This window comes from Arachis stenosperma, chromosome 2, assembly GCF_014773155.1.
Source record: "Arachis stenosperma cultivar V10309 chromosome 2, arast.V10309.gnm1.PFL2, whole genome shotgun sequence".
NCBI classification, from domain to species: Eukaryota; Viridiplantae; Streptophyta; class Magnoliopsida; order Fabales; family Fabaceae; genus Arachis; species Arachis stenosperma.
The window spans coordinates 69,040,514-69,046,722 of NC_080378.1; the positions used below are offsets into that span (position 1 = coordinate 69,040,514).

General features: G+C 39.4%; 1 non-coding gene across 1 annotated transcript; it reads left to right on the top strand.

Annotated features, from left to right (window-relative positions):
• The first annotated feature begins 5,690 nt into the window (after window positions 1-5,690).
• LOC130964058 (small nucleolar RNA R71) lies at window positions 5,691-5,794 on the top strand. The gene has a single exon (XR_009080169.1). It is a non-coding gene; the product is annotated as a small nucleolar RNA R71 (small nucleolar RNA).
• The last annotated feature ends 415 nt before the right edge of the window (window positions 5,795-6,209 follow it).

The following is a 6,209-nucleotide window of genomic DNA, read 5'->3' on the forward strand; positions in this document are numbered from 1 at the left end:
TGGAGAGGTCCATATGTAATTACAAGTGTATCACCATATGGATACGTAGAGCTTCAGGATAATGACTCTAACAAAAAGTTCATTGTTAATGGACAGAGAATTAAACATTATCTTGAAAGCAACTTCGAGCAAGAATGCTCAAAACTGAGACTTGATTAGAGCTCAGTGGTAGTCCAGCTAAAGACAATAAAGAAGCGCTTGCTGGGAGGCAACCTAGCCATTTACAAAGTTTATTTACTAATTAAATAAATTTTCTTTTTTTTCAGGTATGTGTCTAAGTATCTTCAAAGGGTAAAAATAGCAATTGATTGAATTCACAGAGTTACAGGGAAATTTGGAAGATCACTGGCGTGAAAAAGCCAGTAAGAAACATTTTGGGCGTTGAACGCCCAAAAGAAGCACCCACTGGGCGTTCAACGCCAGTAAGGGTAGCCATCTGGGCGTTAAACGCCAGAAAGGAGCATCTTCTGGGCGTTGAACGCCAGAAAGAAGCACCTTCTGGGCGTTTAACGCCAGATTGTTAGCATCCTGGGCGTTCAGAAAATCGCCCAGTGACAAAGGACTTCCTGGCGTTCAACGCCAGAAAGAAGCATCAGCTGGGCGTTGAACGCCCAGGAGAAGCAGCATTTGGGCGTTAAACGCCCAAAACATGCAGCGTTTGGGCGTTTAACGCCAGGATGGTGGGGAGGAGGTAAAATTCATTTTTCTTCACAAATTTTCTAATTTTTATGTTTCAATTCATGATTTCTTGCATAAACATGTTTCAATTCCAAAAATTTTAATCCTAATTTCTAAAAACCCTAATTTCTAAAATCCCTTTTTTCAAAAATATCAAATGTATCTTAATTCATAAACACAAATTTTTTTCCAATCCAATTCTTTTTCAAATCTTTTTAATTTCTTCTCATATCTTTTTCAACTCATCTTATCTTTTTTTCGAAACTGCCTCTCCTTCTACTCCTCTCCTTTCCTTTCTTTTGCTTGAGGACAAGCAAACCTCTAAGTTTGGTGTGATTTGCCATGATCACTGAGCTAAAACTCATTAAGATCATGGCACCTAAGGGAACAGGAAGAGCAAGGATGTGAACTTAAGGGAGCTGAAGCGTCAGAAATTAATTCTTGAAGGCACCCCACAGACTAGAGGAACATCCACTTCCCAAAATACAGGTTGTTAAGTTCTAATTCTAGCTTTAACTCTGTGATAGTATTATTATAGGATTTTACCTTAGAAGTTATATAGGAGTAGTAGTAATTAGCATATCTACTTTGGCTTTATTTCCAATTAAGTTATAACTTATTTTTCTCATCATCATCAAACATGAATAAAATAGTAGATTTGTAGAATAAAGAGGCAATTTAATTTTTTCGAGTTCTTAATAAGGAAAATTCTAATTATTTATATGTGGTGGCAATACTTTTTGTCTTCTGAATGAATGCTTGAACAGTGCATATTTTTTATTGAATTTTATGAATGTTAAAATTGTTGGCTCCTGAAAGAATGATGAACAAGAGAAATGTTATTGATGATCTGAAAAATCATGAAATTGATTCTTGAAGCAAGAAAAAGTAGTGAAAAAAAAATTCTTGCGGAAAAAAAATGCCAAAAAGAGAGAAAGAAAAAGCAAGCAGAAAAAGCCAATAGCCCTTAAAACCAAAAGGCAAGGGTAAAAAGGATCCAAGGCTTTGAGCATTAATGGATAGGAGGGCCCAAGGAAATAAATCCAGGCCTAAGCGGCTAAATCAAGATGTCCCTAACCATGTGCTTGTGGCATGCAGGTCCAAGTGAAAAGCTTGAGACTGAGTGGTTAAAGTCGTGATCCAAAGCAAAAGAGTGTGCTTAAGAACTCTGGACACCTCTAATTGGGGACTCTAGCAAAGCTGAGTCACAATCTGAAAAGGTTCACCCAATTATGTGTCTGTGGCATTTATGTATCCGGTGGTAATACTGGAAAACAAAGTGCTTAGGGCCACGGCCAAGACTCATAAAGTAGCTGTGTTCAAGAATCAACATACTAAACTAGGAGAATCAATAATACTATCTGAATTCTGAGTTCCTATGGATGCCAACCATTCTGAATTTCAAAGGATAAAGTGAGATGCCAAAACTGTTCAGAAGCAAAAAGCTACTAGCCCCGCTCATCTAATTAGAATCTGAGCTTCACTTGAAACTCTGAGATATTATTGTTTCTTAATTTCTTTTCATCCTATTTTATTTATCTAGTTACTTGAGGACAAGCAACAGTTTAAGTTTGGTGTTGTGATGAGCGGATATTTTATACGCTTTTTGGGGGTAATTTCATGTAGATTTTAGTATGTTTTAATTAGTTTTTAGTCAAATTTTATTAGTTTTTAGGCAAAAATCATATTTCTGGACTTTACTATGAGTTTGTGTATTTTTCTGTGATTTCAGGTATTTTCTGGCTGAAATTGAGGGAGCTGAGCAAAAATCTGAGTTAGGCTGAAAAAGGACTGCTGATGCTGTTGGATCCTGACCTCCTTGCACTCGAAATGGATTTTCTGGAGCTACAGGAGTCCAATTGGCGCTCTCTCAACGGCGTTAGAAAGTAGACATCCAGGGCTTTCCAGCAATATATAATAGTCTATACTTTGCACGAAGAAAGACGACGTAACTTGGCGTTGAACGCCAAGTACATGCTGCTGTCTGGAGTTAAACGCCAGAAACACGTCATGATCCGGAGTTGAACGCCCAAAACACGTTATAACTTGGAGTTCAACTCCAAGAAAAGCCTCAACTCGTGGATAGCTTTAGTCTCAACCCCAGCACACACCAAGTGGGCCCCAGAAGTGGATTTCTGCACCAATTATCTTAGTCTACTCATATTCTGTAAACCTAGGTTACTAGTTTATTATTTAAACAACTTTTAGAGACTTATCTTGTACCTCATGACATTTTCAGATCTGAATCACATACTTTTTGACGGCATGAGTCTCTAAACTCCATTGTTGGGGGTGAGGAGCTCTGCAGCGTCTCGATGAATTAATACAATTACTTTGTTTTTCCATTCAAACACGCTTGTTCTTATCTAAGATGTTCATTCGCGCTTAATTATGGAGAAGGTGATGATCCGTGACACTCATCACCCTCCTCAATCCATGAACGTGTGCCTGACAACCACCTCCGTTCTACATCAGATTGAATGAGTATCTCTAAGATTCCTTAATCAGAATCTTCGTGGTATAAGCCGGATTGATGGCGACATTCATGAGAATCCGGAAAGTCTAAACCTTGTCCGTGGTATTCCGAGTAGGATTCTGGGATTGAATGACTGTGATGAGCTTCAAACTCCTGAAGGCTGGGGGTTAGTGACAGACGCAAAAGAATCAATGGATTCTATTCCAACCTGATTGAGAACCGACAGATGATTAGCCGTGCTGTGACAGAGCATAGGAACGTTTTCACTGAGAGGATGGGAGGTAGCCATTGACAACGGTGACACCCTACATAGAGCTTGCCATGGAAGGGACCTTGCGTGTGGGAAGAGGACTTCAAGGAAAAGTAGAAATTCAAAGGACAAAGCATCTCCAAAACTCCAACATATTCCCAATTACTGCACAACAAGTAACAACTATTTATTTTATGCCCTTTTTACTTTATACGAGGCTAAAGAACTCTATCGGTATCCTGACTAAAATTAATAAAATAAACATAGCTTGCTTCAAACCAATAATCTCCGTGGGATCGACCCTTACTCACGTAAGGTATTACTTGGACGACCCAGTGCACTTGCTGGTTAGTTGTACGGATTGCAAATTCGTGCACCAAAACGCCAGTAAGTTTTTCCTCCAAGGTGTGCTGTTTCTTCTGCTGTTTTTTATTTTGTTTTTAATTTTAGCAATTGTTTTGTGACTCCACATGATCATAAACCTAAGAAAACATAAAAGAACAATAGAAATATAGATAAATAAAAATTGGGTTGCCTCCTAATAAGTGCTTCTTTAATGTCAATAGCTTGACAGTGAGCTCTCATGGAGCTTCACAGATCATTAGAGCATTGTTGGGACCTCCCAACACCAAACTTAGAATTTGAATGTGAGGGTTCAACACCAAACTTAGAGTTTGGTTGTGGCCTCCTAACACCAAACTTTGAGTTTGATTGTGGGGGCTCTGTTTGACTCTGTATTGAAAGAAGCTTTTCATGCTTCCTCTCCATAGTTGCAGAGGAAGATCCTTGAGCTTTAAACACCAGGTAGTCTCCATTCAATTGAAGGGTTAGCTCTCCTCTGTCAACATCAATCACAGCTCCTGCTGTGGCTAGGAAGGGTCTTCCAAGGATGATGGATTCATCCTTATCCTTCATAGTGGCTAAGATTATGAAATCAGCAGGGATGTAAAGGCCTTTAACCTTCACTAACACGTCCTCTACCATTCCATAAGCTTGTCTTATTGACTTGTCTGCCATCTCTAATGAGAATGTGGCAGCCTGTACCTCAAAGATCCCTAGTTTCTCCATTATAGAGAGTGGCATAAGATTTATTCCTGACCCTGGGTCACACAGAGCCTTCTCAAAGGTCATGGTGCCTATGATACATGGTATTAAGAATTTACCAGGATCTTATTTCTTTTGAGGTAAAGTTTGTTGAACCCATGTATCTAGTTCACTAATGAGCAAGGGAGGTGCATCTTCCCAAGTCTCATTACCAAACAACTTGGCATTCAGCTTCATGATAGCTCCTAGATATTGAGCAACTTGCTCTCTAGTTACATCTTCATCCTCTTTAGAGGAAAAATAGTTTTCAGAGCTCATGAATGGCTGAAGGAGGTTTAAAGGAATCTCTATGGTCTCTATATGAGCATCAGATTCCTTTAGGTCCTCAATAGGGAACTCCTTCTTGTCTGGGAGCGTCCCATGAGGTCTTTCTCATTGGAATTCATGTTCTCCCCTTCCTCTCTAGGTTCAGCAATTTTGATTATGTCAATGGCCTTGCACTCTCTTTTTGGATTCTCTTCAGTATTGCTTGGGAGAGTACTAGGAGCAGTTTCAGTGATTTTCTTACTCAACTGGCCCACTTGTGCCTCTAAATTTTTGATGGATGACCTTGTTTCACTCATGAAACTTAAAGTGGCCTTAGATAGATCAGAAACTATGTTTGCTAAGCTAGAGGAGCTCTACTCAGAATGCTATGTCTGTTGCTGAGAAGATGATGGAAAAGGCTTGTTATTGCTAAGCCTGTTTCTTCCACCATTATTAAAGCCTTGTTGGGGCTTTTGTTGATCCTTCCATGAGAAGTTTAGATGATTTCTCCATGAAAAATTATAGGTATTCCCATAGGGTTCAACCATGTAATTCACCTCTGCCATTGCAGGGTTCTCAGGATCATAAGCTTCTTCTTCAGAAAATGCCTCTTTAGTACTATTGGATGCATTTTGCAATCCATTCAGACTCTAAGAAATCATATTGACTTACTGAGTCAACATTTTGTTCTGAGCCAATATGGCATTCAGAGCATCAATTCCAAGAACTCCCTTCCTCTGAGACATCCCATTACTCACAGGATTTCTCTCAGAGGTGTACATGAATTGGTTATTTGCAACCATGTTAATGAGTTCTTGAGCTTCTGCAGGCGTTTTCTTTAGGTGAATGGATCCACCTGTAGAATAGTCCAGTGACATCTTAGAAATCTCAGATAGACCATCATAGAATATATCCAAAATGGTCCACTCTGAAAGCATGCCAGAAGGACACTTTTTGGTCAACTGCTTGTATCTTTCCCAAGCTTCATAGAGGGATTCACCATCTTTTTTCTTGAAGGTCTGAACATCCACTCTAAGCTTGCTCAGCTTTTGAGGAGAAAAGAACTTGGCCAAGAAGGCCGTGACCAGCTTATCCCAAGAGTCCAGGCTATCTTTAGGTTGTGAGTCCAACCATGTTCTAGCTTTGTCTCTTACAGCAAAAGGGAAAAGCATGAGTCTGTAGACTTTAGGATCTACTCCATTAGTCTTAACAGTATCACAGATCTACAAGAATTCAGTTAAAAACTGATAGGGATCTTCTGATGGAAGTCCATGGAACTTGCACTTCTGTTACATTAGAGCAACTAGTTGAGGCTTTAGCTCAAAATCATTTGCTCCAATGGCAGGGATTAAGATGCTTCTTCCATAAAAATTGGAAGTAGGTGTAGTATAATCACCAAGCATCCTCCTTACGCCTTCACCATTGTTATTGGGTTCGGCCATGTCTCTTTCTTTT